This window comes from Nycticebus coucang, chromosome 8 (assembly GCF_027406575.1).
Source record: "Nycticebus coucang isolate mNycCou1 chromosome 8, mNycCou1.pri, whole genome shotgun sequence".
NCBI lineage: Eukaryota > Metazoa > Chordata > Mammalia > Primates > Lorisidae > Nycticebus > Nycticebus coucang.
This window is the reverse complement of record NC_069787.1, coordinates 86,209,219-86,232,318: the sequence shown is the minus strand read 5'-3', so window position 1 is coordinate 86,232,318 and position 23,100 is coordinate 86,209,219.

The following is a 23,100-nucleotide window of genomic DNA, read 5'->3' as shown; positions in this document are numbered from 1 at the left end:
TAAGAAGCCTGAGATGACTAGACTACAGGACAAGAAGGAGGGCAAACGAGCTTGGAGGAGATAGAAAGTGATTACTCATGGATGGTCTTAAATTCTAGGCTGAGGAATTTTGGATTTAACTCCACCCCCTCAAAGCCCTCCTGCAATAATACAACTTACTCAGCAAAAACTCTCATGTTCAAGTGTTGTGATATTTTAAAGAGTGATGGGAGTCTCCTTTCTGCCATCTTCCATATAGACCAGCGGTTCTCAGCCTGTGGGTCATGACCCCTTTTTAACAATGAAAATACATTGCAGCATTAGGAAGGGTGAGAACCACTGACATAGACCAACACAGATCCTAGAATGGCAAATATGGTTATGCTATGCCCTGCCCAAAACCCTCTGGTGTGTCTCAAATCTGTAAGATTACGTATCATTTCCCTTCCATGGCACTCACGGACATGTAGGATCAGTCCCTCCTCATTCTCTGCTGTGTACACCATCGCGTCTGGGTGGTGGGGTCCATTTGGAAAGCAGGATTATACGAGATCAGTGGTTCACAACCTGTGGGTCGTGACCCCTTTGGGGGTTGAATGACCCTTTCACAGGGGTCGCCTAAGACCATCTTGCATATCAGATATTTACATTACAATTCATAACAGTAGCAAAATTACAGTTATGAAGTAGCAATGAAAATAATTTTATGGTTGGGGGTCACCACAGCATGAGGAGCTCTATTAAAGGGTCGCGGCATTGGGAAGGTTGAGAACCACCATACTGGATGCTGGAGCTATAAAGATGAGCAAGACAAAATGTCAATCTAGGTGGCAGGACTGATAAGCAAATGGGCTGAAAGCTCTGATAATTCTATATGAGGGGTGTCTGTGAAGGAGGAGTATTTAAAAGTCCAGAGGAGAGAGAGAAACCCATAGTGGAAATTTTAAACACTGTCTGTTTACAGGGAGAATGGACAGACCTGGTCTTGAAGTCTTGGCTGAGACCAGGACTGGAGTCCCAGCCCTGAGAGTTACTAGCTGGGTGCCACTTACTCTCTCTGAGTCTCATTTTCTACTTTTCCAAATAAGGAAAAAGATCCTTGCTCTGCCCACTTCACATAATGATTTTGCAGGATTTAGATGAGATATTGTGTACCAGAAACCTTCACAAACTATAAAGCATTTGAGAAATATAAAGGATTATTGAGGGTATGAGCTGGCAGGCTCTGCTTTTAGGGACTTGGACCTAAGAAGGTGGAAATCCAGTTCCATTTTTGCATGAAGTCATGTGCCTCTGATTGGGTTCTGTCCCCTTGTTGTGCAAAATCACCATAGAAATAAAGATATCACTAACGGCTGCATAGTTTTGGCCCTTGATGCCCAGAAATCCACTGGAATCCTCTAGGAATGGACCAGCAAGAATTGACTGGCACCTTGTTTTGTTTGTGGTCCCCCAAGGAACCTGTGGATGAAGAGCTGCTGCAGCATCCAGAGTTCGGTATTGATCGTGTTTATGATTTAAACACTCAGAGACCAAGGAATTGACTGCTTTGATGTGGATTGATGGTTTCCTGATGCCTTATGACAGGTGTGGCCCAGGGACCTCTCCTCTAAGCCTGAAAGAATCATCCTCTGTTGTTAAATAGCTCAATCATTTCTCATCCCTGGTACCTGCCCCATCCTTGGCTCCTTTTACTTCCTTGCTTACCTACATGACTCGTTCTGGGCTGCTGCCAAATGTGATCCCCATGAACTGTGAGCCTCAGGCTGCTGGGCTGCCAGGGTTGGAGTCAAAGACAGAAGAGGATCCACATTTTGGCATGTCTGTTAGAGCACCAGCATGGTCATCCTATTATCAATTTTGCAAAATAGATATCATTTTCACTGCTCTATGGATGAATAAGCTGAGGCTGAGGGTAACTTACCACATGAGGGACTCACTCTTGCAAATGCTCTCACTTCACTGCCTGCAGAAGAGACTAGCAGGAGAGGGATGGGGAACAAGGGCGGAGGAAGTAGGACTGTTCTCCAATTACTCCTTCAGTGGGGTGGAAGAAATCGAAGGGCTGGGTGTGGGGCATTGGGAGCCCACAGGTTGTACCACAGAGGACTCAGGATGCGATGGGCAGGAAGAAGGAATGAAGAGAGAAGTAGGTAGTTTTGTTCCAAGCTAATTCGGAACAAAAGTCCTGGCTGCAGACATGCGTCTATGTGTCATTATCAGCCTCTTCTATACATACCCCTCCAAGTTGCTGTGTGTTGCTTTTCAGTACTTTCTTTTCCAGGTTAGCCTGATTTGCTTGCAGATGACAAAGCTTCAAATGTCTCTGGAGAAGTCTTGGACATGTCCAGGAAACTTCAGAAAAAGAACTTTGTAGATTGGCTCACAAAAAGGCAAAGAAAGGGGCTGGGGTTCTGGGTCCCTCATCTGGGGCCATCAACACCTTCCCCTTTATAGCTCTGCCAGGCACTTGGCCTCTCCTGTGTACTCTGACAGAGTTTGGTACCTCTCTGCAACACGGAAGATGCTCAGAGAGCCCAAAGCTCAGAGCTCAGGATACTTTGTGAGCAGGGGATAGGGGTCTCACTCATCCAGAAAAGAAAAGGAGGTGGAGAAGGCCCAAGGTGCTTGGACAGGCTGCTGTAATTCTGCACTGTGGTAAACATAAACAACACAGCCTGCTGGCTCACCTTGTTGAGTCAGGTTAAGTTAATTCCACAAATGCTCTTTGGATACATGACCTTGGGCTTATAATGCTCAAAAGTGGATGAGACATATTCACTAATAACTGCAGTGCAGTGCCGGAGAACTAAACAAAGGGCCAAGGCAGCTGGTGGAGGAAGGGAAGCTGGGCACAGAAATTACTCCTTCAGTGATTCAACAGTCATTGACAAACTCTCACCCCACTTGAGGAGTTGAGGATACAGATATGAAGGACACAATCCTTGTCACCAGGGAATCACAGGATATCGGTAATTATCAGTTTTAAAAAATGGACAATAAATGTATGTCCAGAGAATTCTGATGCCTAATCCCCATGAGGAAGGGTTTGGCTTTTTTGGTGGGGGTGACCTCTGAATTATGTGGAAAAAGGATGCAGTGCTGATGCATAAAGGATGAGTAGACATTAGTGCTTGATGTGTCTAGAAAGCTACAAGCAATGGGAGCTAGTCTGTCTGTACAGGTGGTATTTGTGTGCTGGAGATGGCTGCTGAGAGGGAGCAGGAGACAAGGCTTAGAACTGGTCTGAACAGACCGTGAGTGTATTGGATGTCATTAGTGTTTTGAAAGTTCTCAGCAGTCAATGAAGGAGGGACTGGTGGGTCCAGATGTGTGTTGTATAAGCATCAGAGCATGGAGGCTGGGCTGAGAGGAGACTTGTCTCTGTAATGCAGGCAAGAAGCCAAGAGGGCTTCATGAGTCAGGGCTTGCACTGGCTTCAGACGTAGGGCTGTAGGATTGGGTGATGACTCCAGGAGATATTCATGGGTTGAGGCATTATGAGCTGCAGGTTGTGGCTCAGTTACATTGCAATGTACCAGTCATGATTTTTATAGGCATCAGAAGCCAACCATGGCTGTGGCTGATTGAAGCAGAGAGTTTAATGGAAAGGACGCTGGGTGGCTGGAAATACAGGAGGAAGACAGACAGCTAAGCTGGAGGCTAAGCAACATGGAGCAGCTCCCAGAATCACCTGGTGGAAGGGGGCTGAAGGAATTTCTCTGCTTTGGCAACTGAACCTTGGGCATTACCATAGGCATTGATGCCACCTCTATGCTACAAATTTGAGCCTGCTGTAGAGAGGGTGAGAAAGAGAAAGAGAAAGGGAGAATGTACCTGCTCCACCACTCCTGTCTCTGGCTCTTGAGTCAAAGTCTGGCATGGCACATGGTTGGTGGGTCCTGGTGACAGCCTGAGCCCTGGCTACAAAGGCTGTTGGGAAATCCAGTTTCTGCCATTTTCTGCATCTGCAGTGGGAAGCAGACATTGAAGACGAGGAAGACTCATGAAGTGGGAACTCCCCAAATGAAAAAGGAGTTCAGATATTGGATGCCTTAGTTGGGAACTTAGAAGCTGGGGGCAGTGTCAGGCTGCTGATGATATAATGTTCTCTCACAGGTATTAAGCAATTACTTTCTGTGCTGAGCACTCTAAATGCAGTATCTCATTTAATCCTCCTGACAAATCTCCTGGGCAATTACTAATCTCACACCCATTTCACAAAGGTGACAACTGGACTGTAGATATGGCCATAGCACTTACCTCCTATGTGGGGGAACTGAGATTCTAGCACAGGGCAATATATCTTCTGAGATCTTGGGTCACACTTTCATGAATGAAGGCTATGTGAGAAATTCTAGGTATATGTTTTTAAGTTAGAGTACTGTGATCAGCTATCCCTAGGGCTCACCATTCAAATTATGCCATGCTAACTGTCAATAGGAAGTTGAAGATCCCATCTCAAGGTTTTTCTGGGAATTGCCAAGAACAACTGGTGTGGCTCATGAGTCAGACAAGGTTATTGGAAGCCACTGTGCTGTCACCTTCCTCTGCCAACCCTAGGCCTGCTGGGTGTCGGGGAAGGTGCTTCTGGCTATGCTGAGTAGCTCCAGTTATGGGCACTGGTACATGGGTTCTCTCTTGCCACCACTCTTAGCCATACTGAAGATCTTCCCCCAAACTGAGTAACCTGGGCTACACAGCCCTTCCCACCTGCCACAACTGCCAGCCACACCTGAGATTGCCCAGGAGAGACCTTCCAGAGCAGATGTCTGCAGCTGGCCAATAGGTGTTCCTGGCCCTCAAGGGGCCTGCCTATGCCCTAAGAGGGGAGAAGATTAACTCCCCTTGGCTACACTCTTGCAAGATGGGACCTGTAGCAAGGCTACTTGGACCTCCCAAGAGCCTCAGACTTCATGGCACATCAAATTTAGATAATTTCTGTTCCAGGGCTTCCTCAGGCTGTCAGTAGAGCCATGTCAGTACCCTTTAGGCACAGGGCCCGAAAGCAGCCAGTTGTGACATCCTCCCTCTTCCTTTCTGCCTTCTTTTTTTGATAATTGGATCAAATCATTCTCCCATCCTAATCTCACTTTCATAAATTAATTGTGGACTGATTGTAAAATGGGAATAGTAATGATATCTGTCTGTCCTGATTTGTGTCTTCCTGCAGGCAGACTTGAGACAGGACTTGGATGCAAGCATCTTATTTGGGAGGTGACCCCAGGAAGCAAGAGTGAAGGAGCCAGAAGAAGGAGCAGAGAAGACCACAGACACCAACATGAGGATGTGCTACTGGATACTGCTACTGGCGGGGGGACCTCAATTACCCTGGGGCCTCCAGGAAGCACACAGAAGCCAGCCACGATGGTCCTCCTGTAGGAAGGCAGGCAGGAGCATCTACTGCAAGCTTCTAGCCCCCTTGGTGGAGAGTTGTCTGGGGAGGGAGGGTGGAGGATGGTGATTGCTTGCCTTGCCCTGAACAGAAGAAATCACCAGAGAGTTGACCTGGCTTCCACAGTTTCAGTGAGTCCCTGAGGCAGAGAGGAGGAAGCCATGGGCACTTGTCTGAGGAACATTGTCCAGGAAGAAGGAAGAGCTTTTCCATCACACTGGACTGAAGTCAAGAATGAGACAAAGGGGCATGATGCATCACTGAAAACACATGCTGTACTTCCTTATGAGGTTGTTCCTAGTACATGAGTTAATTCATGTGAAACGCCTAGCACAGTACCCACGCCCAGGAAGGCTACATGGTGTGTATGTGCTGTTATTATTTGTGTGACTATTGCAAGGTGCCTGGTGCTTCTCCAGGCTCTGTGGATACACCCTCATGGAACTTACCTTCAGTTCATAAAAGCTACCCTATTTATGTATCAATTGACATCATTCAAATCCTGTTGCCAGGAGATTCTCAGTCCCCTTGTAGATGGGTATGTTTGGGGGATAGTCGGGTGGCACGGCCCCACCTGCCTGCTCGCCTTGTAAGTGTCTCTGTCCCATCTTTCTTCTAGTTTGGAGGCTGCCCTGCCATGCCTTGCTCTTCATGATCCTGAACAAGGATTTGACAACTAAGATTTGAATCCTGGATGTGAAACGATCAGATGCAAATTGTCCCTCTTCTGAATTATACCCTGTTGGGAAAAGAAAACAGCTTCAGACCAAAGTCACTTGGCTTTTTAAATAATTGATGGGTAAGAGATTGCAGCATGTGCAAAACTCACTTTCTGGATATGCCACTAAGAGTGGTTCAAGCAGAAGAAATTACTCTCCCAATCCCCTGGACACCAGGCCTGCTGTCAGCTAATGGAATGACCTAATCCCTTCACATGGGGGAGGGCCAGAGCATGGGAGTCCAGGCCATGATGTACCTTTTCACCAGAGTCTTCTGGAAGCAAGTCCAGGCTAGCCAGTGCTTATCCATCCAAGCTCGCTGACCTGCTCCCAGTGTATAGGCCAGTCCCAAATAAGAATGTGCAGTCCTCCTAGCCCTGCCTTTTCCCCTGACGAACATTTGACTGTTCTGGCCTCATATCTGTCCCTCAGATGTGACACTTGATATGTTCCTTAAGGACAGGCTTGGTCTTCTCCTGGTTGGATGCTCACACTGACTCCTCAGGTTCCTGCGGTTTCTGGCTTCACAGGTGAGCCCTTTCCCCTCAGCTCTATGACAACATAGTTGGGGAGGCAAGGGCCTGGGGCCTGGGGCCGGCTCTGGCCCCATCTTGGCGCTCACAAGTGGAAACCTGTAAGGTCTTACCCAGAGGGAAAGTCATAATTCACTTTCTTTTCAAATGTTAATAAACTGCTCAGAAAAATATTCCTTTATAGGTCTGTAATCCCCTATCCACAATCTCAAAATCCAAAAGCTCTGAAAGCCAAAAGTTGGTTGTCATCTAAATAGCAGCAAAATCAGACCCGACTGATTTCATTTGCCAGAAGTATCTACTGGCATGAAGCAGAGGCTATTTATAGCCTTTATTGATTTCATTTGGTGTGAATATGCATACATGCCACTGCAAAAATATTCATTGATTATGAGAGCACACCTGGTCCCGAGGGTTTTAGATGAAGGATTGGGGCCTATGTTAGGATTGTCCCAGGGAGGACTTAGAGAAGGGACCATGAGTGGCCATCATCCTCCAAAGTGTGAGGCTGCAGGGAGCCAGGAGCAGCTGCAGCACTACCTCCTTCAGCATCATTACAGAGTCAGGACGTGAGGACGGTCATACTGACCTCCTTCCAGTAAAAAGAAAAGGAAAATTTGCTTCCTATAATCCACACCCATTAATTTGGCTTTACCCTTAATAGCTGACCCCCTTCAGAAAGACTGGGGTGTTTTCTAGATAGTAGTTCTGAGTCTTATTCTTTCCCTGTTCCATTCTTACCTTCTTCCCTTTGCCTCACCCCTGAACGTTTCCCCCTCCTTGTGTTTTTGTTTCTATAATTTATACAACAATAAGGCTCCTTAGGTAAATGAAGGGAAGTCTGCAGCCTGAACTACAAATGAGAGGTCATCCCGTTCTGCTTCCAGTTGGCCCTCCACTGGGAGAGTGATTCTGAGGAAAAGGCAGAAAGGGAGCCCACATCTGAGGAGGCCAACTGTGTGCTGGGCATTTCTGCGTGGAGTGGGCAGAGGGGTGCTTGGAACACACTCTGTGTCTACCCCTGGATTTTTCTAGTGCCCTCCTAGAAGACCCATGCTCGATCCAGAATGCAGGACAGGAGTGTGGATTTAACTTGAGGGCTTCGTTTGTATGTGTCTCAGAAGCGTGTCCTGAGATGAGGGCTCTGGGAGGTGGAGAACAGAGCTGGCAGTGACTGAAGCTTAATCCGTTGGGGAGACTCTGGGAGCACATTGCAGAGCCCTCCTGCTGAGGTGTGAGAGAGCTGGGTTATGTGTACACTACCTCCTGAAGGTCGTGGGCTGAGGGATGCTGGGATAAGACACTAGTGCTCAGGCACTTGCTGCCTGCTTGCTAAGGGCAAAGGTCTCAAGCACAGATGCTGAGGCTTGAACTTGTTGCTTGTGATACTAAGGCCCCCCAAATATGCTGGCAAGGCACTGACAGCATCTGCTACAGTTCTTTTCACTAAAATTCAAAGGAATTTTGGTAATAATTTATCAGAAGGAAAAGAACATCAGCTCCCTCCCCCCAGTTTAGTGGTTGTGCCCACAAGCGCCAGAAGAGCCTAGAGGGGCAGCAATATCCATGGTGGTGGGATCATTTGCAGCTAGTGAGGGGTAGGGGCTGGGGGAAGAGCAGGAATGGCTGGTCTTTCTGTGGGACTGAATGGTGATAGTTGCTAGTGGCAACTTGTGCCCCTGGGCATGGGAACAGGTGTCCCTGAAGGCCGTAGGGTTATCTTTCTTTTTAGCCTTCACAGATGTCAGCAATTGATCCCTGAGTAATCAAGGGAAAAATGGCAGGCACAGCCATGGACTCAGCTTGATTGCAAAGCCCTGTGACCTCCCTTGGTCTCTTTGTGGGGCTGAAAAGTACCACTCACGTCCAGCTAGGTGGGTCCTGTTGAGTGAGTAGGTGTTGCTGAAGTTGCTGACTGGCTAAGAGCCCTTCTAAGCTAGGAATTGTCATACTTCCTGCTGCTAAATACTTTAGGCTTTATGGGCCCAACTACTTAGCTCCCCTGTTCTAGCAAGAAATGCCTGCAGACCATATGTAAAGAATGCATATGGCTGTGTTCCAACACAACTTTATTTATGGATTCTGAAATTTGAATTTTTATATCATTTTCATTTGCTTCTTTCTTTCTTTTTCTTCCTTTCTCTCTTTTTTCAGAGACAGGGTTTCCTTTGCTGGCCAAGCTAGAGTATGGTGGCGCGATCATGGGTCAGTATAACCCTGCAACCTGAACTCCCAGTCTCAAGGGATCCCCCTATCTCAATCCCCCAAGTAGTTGTGACTATAGGCCTGCCACTGTGCCCAGCTATTTAGAGATGGGGTCTTGCCACGCTGCTCAGGCTGACCTCAAACTCCTGGCCTCAACCGGCCCTCCTGCCTTGGCCTCCCAAAGTGTTCGAATTACAGGGTTGAGCCACCACTCCAGCCACAAACTTTTATTTATTTATTTTTTATTGTTGGGGATTCATTGAGGGTACAATAAGCCAGGTTACACTGATTGCAATTGTTAGGTAAAGTCCCTCTTGCAATCATGTCTTGCCCCCATAAAGTGTGACACACACCAAGGCCCCACCCCCCTCCCTTCATCCCTCTTTCTGCTCCCCCCCCATAACCTTGTCATTAATAGTCCTCATATCAAAATTGAGTACATAGGATTCATGCTTCTCCATTCTTGTGATGCTTTACTAAGAATAATGTCTTCCACTTCCATCCAGGTTAATACGAAAAGTCTCCATTTTTTTTTAATGGCTGAATAGTATTCCATGGTATACATATACCACAGCTTGTTTTTTGTTTTTTTTTTTTTATTGCTGGGGATTCATTGAGGGTACAATAAGCCAGGTTACACTGATTGCAATTGTTAGGTAAAGTCCCTCTTGCAATCATGTCTTGCCCCCATAAAGTGTGACACACACCAAGGCCCCACCCCCCTCCCTCCGTCCCTCTATCTGCTTCGCCCCCCATAACCTTAATCGTCATTAATTGTCCTCATATCAAAATTGAGTACATAGGATTCATGCTTCTCCATTCTTGTGATGCTTTACTAAGAATAATGTCTTCCACTTCCATCCAGGTTAATACGAAGGATGTAAAGTCTCCATTTTTTTTAATGGCTGAATAGTATTCCATGGTATACATATACCACAGCTTGTTAATCCACTCCTGGGTTGGTGGGCATTTAGGCTGTTTCCACATTTTGGCGATTGTACATTGAGCTGCAAAAAACAGTCTAGTACAAGTGTCCTTATGATAAAAGGGTTTTTTTCCTTCTGGGTAGATGCCCAGTAATGGGATTGCAGGATCAAATGGGAGGTCTAGCTTGAGTGCTTTGAGGTTTCTCCATACTTCCTTCCAGAAAGGTTGTAATAGTTTGCAGTGTAAAAGTGTTCCCTTCTCTCCACATCCACGCCAGCATTTGCAGTTTTGAGATTTTGTGATGTGGGCCATTCTCACTGGGGTTAGATGACATCTCAGGGTTGTTTTGATTTGCATTTCTCTAATATATAGAGATGATGAACATTTTTTCATGTGTTTGTTAGCCATTCGTCTGTCATCTTTAGAGAAAGTTCTATTCATGTCTCTTGCCCATTGATATATGGGATTGTTGGCTTTTTTCATGTGGATTAATTTGAGTTCTCTATAGATCCTAGTTATCAAGCTTTTGTCTAATTGAAAATATGCAAATATCCTTTCCCATTGTGTAGGTTGTCTCTTTGCTTTGGTTATTGTCTCCTTAGCTGTACAGAAGCTTTTCAGTTTAATGAAGTCCCATTTGTTTATTTTTGTTGTTGTTGCAATTGCCATGGCAGTCTTCTTCATGAAGTCTTCCCCCAGGTCAATATCTTCCAGTGTTTTTCCTATGCTTTCTTGGAGGATTTTTATTGTTTCATACCTTAAATTTAAGTCCTTTATCCATCTTGAATCAATTTTTGTGTGTGGGGAAATATGTGGGTCCAGTTTCAGTCTTTTACATGTAGACATCCAGTTCTCCCAACACCATTTGTTGAATAGGGAGTCTTTCCCCCAAGGGATGTTCTTGTTTGGTTTATTGAAGATTAGGTGGTTGTAAGACGTTAGTTTCATTTCTTGGTTTTCAATTTGATTCCAAGTGTCTATGTCTCTGTTTTTGTGCCAGTATCGTGCTGTCTTCACCACTATGGCTTTGTAGTACAGACTAAAATCCGGTATGCTGATGCCCCCAACTTTATTTTTATTACTAAGAACTGCCTTAGGCATACGGGGTTTTTTCTGGTTCCATACAAAACGCAGAATCATGTTTTCCAAATCTTGAAAGTATGATGTTGGTATTTTGATAGTAATGGCATTGAATAGGTAGATTGCTTTGGGAAGTACAGACATTTTAACAATGTTGATTCTTCCCATCCATGAGCATGTATGTTCTTCCATTTGTTAATATCCTCTGCTATTTCCTTTCTGAGGATTTCATAGTTTTCTTTATAGAGGTCCTTCACCTCCTTCGTTAGAGAGAGAGAGAGTTGCGGGTGGTGAGGGAGGCACACTGGGGGAAGGTTTATGCTCTCTGAAGAGGGAGCCTTAGACAGACAGTGGATCTTCTTCCTGTGTACTTTGCTCTGAGTGCTTGGTCCTGATATGTCTTCCTGCCATTACCCCTAGGAGATGCCAGCAACAAAGGTGATTGAATGGCAAGAGGGAAGTTTCCTGGGTCTGAAAGGCAGCATCACTTGGCAAGTGATCTGTACCCACTTTTGTTTCTGTACTTGCTTATTGTTGAAGTCAGTTTTAGTTGAGACTGTTCCTTGAAGCCAAAAACATCCAACTGATCTATTAGGGCCACATCCTTGACAGAAGAGCTTCCGCTAAGGAGAGAAAGAAGGCAAAATGTGCAATGGGCAACGAGGGGCTGGGCACTTTTGGTGGTTAGTGAAGCATACCTTGTACTCTACCTGGACTAGCCTCAAGAACTTGTATTAATTAATTGACTTATTGCTCATGGGGGAGCAATTGATGATGAGCTTGTATTGGCTGCCTCCTACATGGATAGCATGAGAACAGGTCTTCCCAGGAATGAAAGAGCCATATAAAACATGGCTCTTGTTTCAGTCTTCAAGCATCACAAAATTTAGTTGGTGGAGATAAGACTAGAAGTAAAATAAAATAAAATAAATGGTTTAGAGAAGGTGTGCTCAGCCTGTACTGGAGTTGGTAAAAACCTGACAGAGATGGGGAAAGATGAATTGGGCCTTAATCAGCAGAAAAGACAAAGTTGAGGATGTTGTTAGGTTAAGCAACATGTTCCAGATTACACTGCTAGAAAGTGGTGGAACTGGGGTTCAAACCCTAGATATTGGACTCCTTCCAATGCTGTGCATGTAACTGCTACACTCCCAATGTAGATATATAAGCCTGGAATGCTGACTTATTAATTTATGATGAGAAATAGAACTGACCAACATTATAAATCCAACATTTGTGAAACTAAGTTATATTTAGAAGGCCCCCCAAGAGAGCCTGAAGCAGATTAACAGACAGGATACCCCTGACACCAGGATGTGGACATGTTTTCAAGGGCTTATCTTCCTCTCCCTGGCTGGGTACCAGTAAGAGAATGGCCAAGTTTGAGTCTTGGGGCTCTCATTTAAATGCTCCAGGCTATTTCTAAAGTCCTTCTCCAGCCTTGGTATAACTCAGCTGGTCAGGCCTCTAGGCATTAATTATCTTCACATTTAATTCAGTAGCATACTAGTAAATGTTTAACAAATGGCTTTTTAGGGGGACAAAAAAGCCCTGATTTGTCACATGTGCCAAATTGAGTTTCATAGTGTGAATACTCCCTCCAAGACTTATTCCAGGCTACCAGTGGGAAGCCGTGCTCCGTGGCTCTTGGAGCTGGTACAGGCAGCGCCAGCACACCACTGTGGTCACATTGAGTCCCTTTTCTCAGAGACTATCCCCAGATGCCCTGATGGGAATTATGAGGGGTTCCCAGACTTCTCAGTAGAACATTTGCCAAATCAGTCACAGCCATTGTGTGTGAACTTTTTCAGTTTCATTCTTGGGAAATGGCCTTCTTTACAAATTCTTGGAAAATATTTTCACCCCCATATTTCACCAACTAACACAGTTGTAAGGTGGCCAAAGAAGCAGAAGATAAATATCCTTTGCATATTGTCTAAAGTCCAGAGTTTTTTTTTTTTAGGGGGGGAACCCACCAAATAAACAAACTGTAAAGAGTAAGGTTAGGAGACTGCTGGACTGAGCAATACCATAAATGAGGATGGAAGAATCTTCTGCAACATGGCCATGCCTCATTTTGCTGTTTACCCCATGCCTCATTTTGCTGTTTTGCCCAACATAAAATGGCAGGAAAACAAATCTGTGTTGCTTGGTTACAACCTTGGATGCAGGGAAGACCGGTCAATACAGTTCTGAATTAAGGTAACAACAATCTACGAAAAAAATCCATCCTGGGAATTGATAGGAAACAAAGTGTAGTTATAGTCTTACTAGCTGATGGGGAAGCCCTATTAGCTTTGGGTGTTGGATTATGTAAGATGAAATATCTGGGATATAGATGTTTTTCTGGGAAAAATAGTCTACTCTGAGGCTGTGAAAATCAATAGGCCACTTTGAAGGCTGACTTGAGCTATTACTGATAATGTTTTGGTTGTGTGTGCGAATCAACAATTCAGGAAAAGTAGGTCTATTTAGTAGTTACGGGGAGCCCTAGTTGGCAATTGTGTAATAAAGTCTCTCCATCCACTGAAAGCCCCAGCGTCTCTCAAGGGCTATCACGAGCCTAAGGGGAACCCAAAGGCTGACACCAGCATAAAGGATTGAGGAGGGGTTTTGCGGGGTGGCCAGCCATCACAGAATGTCTGAAATGGAGGAATTTCCCAGAACGGGGAACTTTTAATGTAAAAACCAGTGATGTCTTGGGCCCGGTGATCATCCTAGATCAGTGGTTCTCACCTGGAAGTGATTTTTGTCCCCCAGATAGGGTTGCCAGATAAAATAGCCAATGCTTTGTTAAGTTTGACTTTCACATAACAGTGAATAATGTTTAGAAAACTTCTGCCAAGCTGAATGTTTTCAGAGGTTTTAAGTTTTCTTATGCAGTGACCCATCTTTAATAATGCTTTGAGTTGAAAACATTGATAATATTATGAGATTGGTAACAAACTGGCTGGCTGACTCACCTGGCAAAGGGCCTAGAAGGTGCAAGGCCACAGGCTGTCCCACAGTGTGAGACGCAGACCACAAATATTATGATAGTGCACACTTATAGTAAATAAAATTTTCTTTCATTTACCTGAAATTTCAATTTTATTAGGTTTTTTTTTTTTTTTAAGGTAAATCTGGAAGCCCTGCCACCAAGGGATATTTGTCAATGATTGGAAGCATTTTTGGTTGTTACAACCATTACTTGGGGGCAATGCTACTAGAATCCAGTGGGTAGAGGCCAGGGGCGCTGCTAAACTTCTACCATGTGCCAACGTACATACATGACAGCCACCAAAGTAAAGCATCATACTGCCTGAAATGTTGTCAGTACAAGGTTGAGAAAGCCCACTCTGGACCTTAAACAAGCAGTCACCACTCAGTACTGTCTTCCCTGGGAGAGCACTAAGGTACTGACATGGGCTTCCTGCTTCATGAGCCCAGGTGCAGAAATGTCCTGTACATTCTTGATCTTTAATGCTTTTAGTCAGAAAAGGAGTCAGACAGCCATTAGGAGCCTAAGAAATGTGACTCTAGCAAAATGCTTCTGCCTTGCCAGGCTCCCCCTTCCACACTTGGGAAGGGTGAGGCAGGCTGTGCCATTGAACCATAGTGCAAGTGAAGGCTGAATTGAATTGGGGTGGTCTCTATGATGCCTCCATCTAGACATCTGTGGTGACATGTCCTCAACGCCCTGAAGCTTGTTCTTGACTTTGAAACAGAACTTCAGAATGTCTTTATTGTGTTAATATACTGTTTGGGGCATGCCTGGAGTTTTCCTAAAGGCAATTGTAGCAGCAGGATTTTGTGTGATGCTATAATAAGGGGGTTTATCCTCTCAAAAACACACCCCTTCTCCTTGTTGCCAACTCTCCCATGGCCCGTGAAAAGTGTAGCTCAGAAGCTACTGAGGCATTTTTATGTTTTTCCCATCTTCCTATAGTTCATATCAAGTGACAGAGAAGATTCTTCTGTGATTCACACTTAGGCTCAATAGCTTGAGTGAATGAATCCAAGGTCTGATTCTGAGCCCATTTTCCTATTGTATAAGAAGGGAAATGTAAAAAGTGGCATATGCTTAAAGGGAATTGATGAGTGTGACTACTCCAGGTACCTCGTATAAGTGGAATTAGAGTTTAATGAGTACAGACTTTCAGTTCAGGAAGAAGAAAAATGCTCTAGAGATGGAGGGTGGTGACGGTTGCACACCAATATGGTTGTACCTAATGTGGCACAACTGCACACTTATAAATGGTTAACATGGTAGATTTTATGTTGTGTATATTTCAGCACAATTTAAAAAAGAACTGGTGGTATGATATTCATCTAGGCACATGGTAAGTGTGCAATAAATGCTTCCTGGTTATTTATCCAAAGTTGACCTTGGTCTATTTGTGCATTTTCACCTAATAAAGTTGGTAACTGACTTATCATCCTGGTTTTTATCCTTGTAGTGGACTATGCCTTAGTCTTCTGTTCTTTGCTCTTTAATGCAGCGGTCACTAGAGGACAGGAATGTATTTTCTGGTTGGAATTTACTCTTATTCTTCCTAAGTCATATCCTCTTAAGTCTCAATATTTTCCCAAGTGTGTACCTAATATTTGGGGACCTTTTGTCTTTTCCCAGAGTGTGGAAAAGGTATGTGTCATTCTGGTTTGAATTTTGTTTGGAGTAGCCATCATAAGATTTCTAAGTTGTTATCCACAGACCGGCCAGAAAGCCAGGGGCTCCTGACAGCCATCTCAAGAACAGGAGGGGTTCTAGGCGTAGGATGAAGCTGCCTCTGTAGAAGCAGAGGAGAAAGACAGAAAAGGCCTGTGTTACTGAACATAAGGAACCACTAGATGAATCCCACAAGCCATCCATTTATGATTTCCATAATGTGTGCTGGAAAGATTTCTTGTTTTGGGAACCACTTTCAGCTGGTTTTTCTGTCACCTGCAGTTGGAAGTGGGACTGATCCTTGTGAAGCTAAGTAATTAGAAGCTTGAGGTTTCTTCCCTCCCACAGGCTTCTTGCAAGGCCCTGGGAGTAGTCCCAGAGTGCCACAAGTTTGTAAGATTAGCAAAAGCAATGTGAAGGGTGGCACCTGTGGCTCAAGTGGCTAAGGTGCCAGCCACGTACACCAGAGTTGGCCGGTTCAAATCTGGCCTGGGCCTGCCAAACAATAACAATTATAACCAAAAATTAGCCAGGCACTGTGGTGGGTGCCTGTAGTCCCAGCTAGTCGGAGGCTGAGGCAAGAGAGTAGCTTCAGCCCAGAAGTTGAAGGTTGCTGTGAGCTGTGACGCCATGGCACTCTACGCAGAGTGATAGCTTGAGGCTCTGTCTCAAAAATAAAAAATAAAAAATAAATAAAACAAACCAATGTGAAAACCACCACTTCTTTCCACTCTGACTCTCCCTGTCACCCTGCCCCAGGGTAGGGTGGGTTGGAGCAGTCACAGGGAGTTTGAGAATCTGGCCATGGAGGAAATGAACTAGTTACTCATTCAGGTGAGTGTGGAGGGACTTAACTAAATCATGCTGGGTGGTCCAGTGTAGGAATGATTTCCAAGAATTTTATTGCCACCCACATAGCTGACTCACCTGGCAATGGGCCTGGAAGGTGCAAGGCCACAGGTTGTCCCACAGTGTGAGATGCAGACCACAGAACTTAGCATGGAACCATATGGAGACTGAAGGAGAAACAAGATTCCGAACATATTCTGAGGAAATTTCTTCCATTTACCAGACACATGAAATTGTACAGAAGCATTCATTTCTTTTTTTAATTAATTTATTAATTAATTAATTTTTATTTTTTATTATTAAATCATAGCTGTGTACATTAATGCAATCATGGAGCACCACACACTGGTTTTATAGACCATTTGACATATTTTCATCACACTGGTTAACATAGCCTTCCTGGCATTTTCTTAGTTATTGTGTTAAGACATTTATATTCTACATTTACTAAGTTTCACATGTACCCTTGTAAGATGCACCATAGGTGTAATCCCACCAGTCACCCTCCCTCCCCTCCGTCCCCTCCCTCTCTTTCATGTTTACATGGATGGAGCTGGAACATTCTTCTTAGTAAGTATCTCAAGAATGGAAGAAAAAGTATCCAATGTACTCAGCCCTACTATGAAACTAATTTATGGCTTTCATATGAAAGGTATAACCTAGTCATAACCTAAGAATAGGGGGAGGTGGGCGGAGGAGGGTGATTGATGGGATTACACCTGTGGTGCATCTTACAAGGGTACATGTGAAACTTAGTAAATGTAGAATATAAATGTCTTAACATAGTAACTAAGAAAATGCCAGGAAGGCTGTGTTAGCCAGTGTGATGAAAATGTGTCAAACGGTCTATAAGACCAGTGAATGGTGCCCCATGATAGCATTAATGTACACAGCTATGATTTAATAATAAAAAATAAATTAATTAAAAAAAAAGAATGGAAGAAAAAGTATCCAATTTACTCAGCCCTACAATGAAACTAATTTGTGGCTTTCAACTGAGCTATAACCCAGTTATAACCTAAGAATATGGGGAGGGGGGAGAGCATTCATTTCTTGTCAATGCCTTGTCACAACTAAAGTTCTCCCTGTCAGATATTGACCTTCCAATAGGTCACTATGATTATGAAGTTGGTAACAAACTGGTTAATCAATGTTTTCAACTCAAAGCATTGTTAAAGATGGGTCATTGCATAAGATAACTTAAAACCTCTGAAAATGTTCAGCTTGGCAGAAGTTTTCTAAATTTGACAATAGTCCTACATATGAACATGATCTTATCAATAATGAGTTGAAACTTAAAATAACTATCAATAATGAAAAGATATTGATGACTCGTGTTAGAGAAAAGTCTGAATTATACGTCTATTTGCTCTAGAGAAAAATGATATTATAAAATGATTATCATGCCATAAAGCAATCAAAGCCAAAAAATTCAGAGAAAAAAGTATTTTCTGGGGATATCAAATTTAGTAAGTATATATATTTTTTTATTTTCTAATGTTTTTGTTGTCAATGTTTGAAAATTTGTAATTTGTTTTAATTTCTTTTCTCCTCCTAGGTCTTTGTTTTCTTATCTAATTTTGTATTGGTAATTTTGTGGGTTTCTTTCCTAAAGAGAGGTCTCTAGTTGTAATCCTCAGGCCTCACAGCACCAGTGTCTACTCTGATGGGGGAACCATCTGCTTTAGGGTCCTCATGGAGCCCCTGCTGGGTTCTCTCAACCTCTTTGGTGTGTGGCCTAGTGGTAGCAGAGCCCACCTGCTAGATTTATTTTATTTCTTGTGTTCTGCTAGAGGGCCTCTTCAGGGGACTCAGGGCTGTCACTGGCTGTGGCCCCTGGCAGCCACTCCAGCCATGAAAACACTGGATGACAGACTATCTCCACAGGCATCCCTCTGGATCCCAGGAAATGCCTGCCCAGCAATAGTCTTGATATGCACAAAATGTTCCGAAGGGCTAGAATGAAAGCAATTATAAATGCTTAGGAGTACCTGAGACATGGAACAACCCATCAACATGTAAATGGTGAAAGGAAGCTGCTCTTGCTGTATAGTTCCCACTCTGCTGGCACGGACAGCAGAGGCTCCATAGACACCTTCCCTCCAGGGTCCATGCACAGAATTCACTGGGTTTGTGAACTTGGATGGAAGAGACACTGTCTTTAGATTTAGATTTAGTTTAGATTTATAGTAAAGTTGCAAAGATAGCACAGAGAGTTCAAATATACTTTGTACACAAGCTTCTTTGAATATTAATATCTTACATAACTATGATTTATCAAAACTAAGACATAGGCATCCATATGATTTTATTTATTAAACTATCAACTTTATTCAAAATTTACCAGTTTTTCACTCAGACTCTTTTTCTACTCCAGGATGCAATTCAGGATACCATGTTGCATTTAGTGGTCATTAGTCCTTAGTATCTCTGTGACAGTTTCTCAGTCCTCTCTTATTTATCATGGTCTCAATGCTTTTGAGAGGACTGATCAGATGTTCTGTGGAACATCCCTCAATTTGGGTTTGTCTGATTTGTCATGATTAGATTGGGGTTAAGGATTTGGGGGAAGAATCGGAGGTGGCGTGCCATTCTGTTTGCCACTTAGCAGGGTGTACATGATTCCCACATGACTTACTGGTGATATGAATCTTGATCACATGGTTGAGGTGGCGTCACCAGATTTTTCCACTATCAAGCTGGTGTTTTTCCTTTTCTGTGTGTGAGAAATGAGTCACTAGGTCCAGTTCACACTGGAGAGAAGGGGGATTAATAAGCTCCACCCTCTGGAGTAAGGAGTATCAGAGAATTTGTGAACACACAGCGTACTTTTTTTTATTAATATTAAATCATAGCTGTGTACATTAATGTGATCATGGGGCACCATACATTGGTTTTATAAACAGTTTGACACATTTTCATCACACTGGTTAATATAGCCTTTCTGGCATTTTCTTATTGTGTTAAGACAATTATACATTCTAAAAGCAATAGAGGGGCACATTCATTAACCCTTCTGCACAGTTGTCTTGCCTATCTACCCTATTGGTATCTCCTGGGATTACTTCACAAATAAATTCCTTGCACTGAAATCCATTGCTAGGGATGCTGGCTGAAGGTAATCCCATTTTCTTTCTAGAGTTCAAGTTCAATTCTGGGAACTGTGTTCATGTTATTTGCAGGAAGGAACTGTCATAGTCTGAGTCTTCATACTATGTCAGAGGGTTTATGAATAGATGAACCAGGGATATTTAACTTAAGGGAAATTTTGAAGGGATGGTCAAGGTCCTTTCAAATGCCTGGAAGGTACCTCAGTGAAAGAGGTGTGTTGGCTCTCTAGAATGAGGCACCAGCACTAATATGACTATATAGTAATAATGAATGTTCCCACCAAGCTATTGGCTTTTTTAGGCAGGGAATGAGTTTTACTCAACTTGCCATCCTCAGTAACCAGCATGGTGATTGTCAAAAAAGCAAAGACTGGTAGGAAACATTTGTGGGTTCCTTCCCAGCATCCAGTCCCCTCTTCTCCTGTCCTCTAGAAAATTCACCCCTCTCTCACTTTAAGTCTTTTGGTACAGACAGGATAAATATTCTTACCTTAGCTCCATTTCCCATCTCTTTTGCTGCAGTGATTGATTCAGGGATAGGCACATGATCTGCTTTGAGCCAATCAGATTGAGTCTGAGGACCCATGAGAGGAGCTAACAGAAGAGAGATGCTCTTGGCTCCCCTGGAGGAAGAGAGAAGGGGCCTGGCCTGCAACAGCCATTTTGCCAACACCAAGGCTAACCCAGGAGCACCAGGAGGGCTTACGGATGAGTGGGTCAACAAGATGGAAGACAGTGGAAGAGGAGCACTATGTGGTCCTTTGTGACATTTTTGAACTCTGAGACAACCCTTATTTGAAATCATTTTCCCCCCTAGTAATGCCTGTTATCAGGCAAGTCAATTTGAGTGGGATTTCTGTCACTTATAGTATTATGTTATAACTGAATAGGGGCTCAACATAGGTTTGCTGATGGATAAGTGATATAAAACTGGAGCAGATTTCAGGTAGATTTAGAGAAGAGTTTGTTAAAACTCTGAAATATAGATCAGAATGCTCTCTGAGGAATATGTTTTACATTTCCAAGGGTATAAGCATAGGGTGAATCACCATTCTGTCCGAGGTGCTGGAGATGGAATCCCTGTGGGTGGAGGATGGGGTTATATGAATGATGAAATAGAACCTCTCCCACTTTAACATTCTATCAGTATATTAGCTCAGCAAGACCCTACAATGGTGATAATACAATGTAAAGTTGTGCCTGGAGAAGTGATACTTGTTCCCTATTACTCTATACTCTTGGAATATTCCAGGCAGGGAGAGCAAGGGGAAGAATTCTGAATGTGAGCTAAAAGTATGACAAGGTGGCATTGTACTTGGGTGACAAGAGAGCCCCATAGATCCCATGGCTGAGCAGCACTCCGTGGAGAGCAGCTGTCACCAGGGAAAGGGCCCATTTGAATGTTTGGCTGCAGCTTGAGGACCTAGTCAACCCTTAGCTTGCTGACAGGGCGTGCAATGAAGTTTATGGGGTCTATTCATACCCTGACATATGTGTCAGGAGGAGGGTTTGCTCCAGAGGTTTGATGACACATTTGAAGGCATGTGAAAGAGTACACATCCAACATTATTTGTCACCAATGGATTTTTTTCTTTTTTTTCAATTGGTTTCCAAATTTATAAATAACTTGTCATGGAACTGGTTGATTCTTTTTTATTTTGTGGTGGTTTACCATCATGCAGCTCTTTATATATGCATATATGAAGCTAAGCCTATATAGTCAGGGGCTTAGGAACTCTGGGGTCTGCCAGGGCCATGTTTAAGTCCTAGCTTTGCCACTGGCCTCCTGTGTGATTGCAGGAAACATATTTGAGCACCACTTCTCTCATCCATAAAATGAGACTCATGGCATCTACCTCCTAGAGCCACTGTAAGATAAAACACAAAAATTATGCAAACTCTTGGCATACCCCATGTGCTAAAATAGTGAGAGGCATCTTGAGGGCCTCCCCAACCGATGGGGCCTGGGAAGACACAATTCATTCAAAACTTCATTCTGTGAATTACAGAGGCCCAAAGCCCCTTTCAAATTCTCTGGAGTCTTCTATTCTTCCTGATATTATATCAATCAAGGAGAAGCCAGAAAGATAGGTAGGTTGAGGCCAAACAGGAAACACATAGGTATAAAGTATGACAAGAAGGAATGGTGTAGACTGTGGCTAAGTATAGTGTGTAGGCTCTGCGCAACACTGCTGCTGCTCTGGGCTCCAGCCAGTTGCTTCCAGGCAGGAATGAGGGCTGAGTCATTCTCACAATTGTTTAATAGAAGCCAGAAAGTCAGATTTTTTTCCCCCCTTAAATTCTCCTGATTTTTATTTTCATTATATTATTATTATTATTACTATTATTTTGTAGAGACAGAGTCTCACTTTATCACCCTCAGTAGAGTGCTGTGGCATCACAGCTCACAGCAACCTCCAACTCCTGGGCTTAGGCAATTCTCTTGCCTCAGCCTCCCGAGTAGCTGGGACTACAGGTGCCCCCCACAACGCCCAGCTATTTTTTTGTTGCAGTTTGGCTGGGGCTGGGTTTGAACCCACCACCCTCGGTATATGGGGCTGGTGCCCAATCCTGATTTTTAAATGTCTTTAAGGAATTGAAAAAATTAAAACCTGGGTAGCCCAAATAAAATGGGAGGCAGGGCTGACTTTGGCATGTACCCCTCCTTCACTACATTTGCTTTGAAGTCTGGAGGGTGGGTCTGCTCTGCAAATGCCAAGGCCACATGGCCTCCGGCCCTGTTCCCTGTGCTGTTGGTTTCAGTCCACCCTCCTGAGCACGGCAATGCAAATACTTCATGTAGACTGATGTATCTGTCCACATGTGACAGCTGATGACACCCTGGGAAAACCATTAAGGGTAGGAGGAATGACAGCAGGCAGAGAGATCAAAGTTTCTGGAATTCCCTCCTCCTCCATGACACATTCTGTGTCCTTGGAGCCTGAAAGTCAGTTTACTTCAACTCAGTTAATTTCAACTAAATTTTCTACACATTAGTGCATGTCAAACACTATCTAGCCCCTGGGGATGTTTTTTTCATGCCTACCTACAGAGTTAGGTGTTTTAAATGCTTTGTCTCATGATAACCTTATGATTTAGGAATTATCCTCTTCATTTTACCTCTGGAGAACGAAAGCCTCAAGAGTATGTCGCCACTTGCCCTGAATCACCTACAGTCCCTAGTCCTTGTTGGCTTCATGCTACCGCTCTTTTCCTGGGCACAAACAAGCAAAGTTAAGATGGAAGCAAATGTGACAAGCATCGCCATGGTGCCATGAAGGACAGAAAAGGGAAGTGCCTTCCCCAGAGATTCCCATGTGTCAGTATGCTCATGGATGGTGGGGGTCTTGTGGTCTAACAAGACTAGTGGTTCTGAGCCAGCAGGGCTCTGTGGGCCTCCAGAGCCTGCTGTCTTAGAAAATGCCCTGGTGGTACCTCCTGCTGCTGTGTCTGCTACCCTTAGAAAAGTGAGGCTCTATTTATTGGTCTTAAACTGGGCCCTCTCACCCTGGGGACCGGCTACTTGATCAGAATGGGAAGGAGGCAAGGCTGTGACAGGTCGGTGCGAATCTGCTACTCCTGGTGAAATAGTTCCTGTGCTTGGCTACTTCCTGTGAGATCAGAAGGGTGGTATTTATACACACAGTGCTGTTGT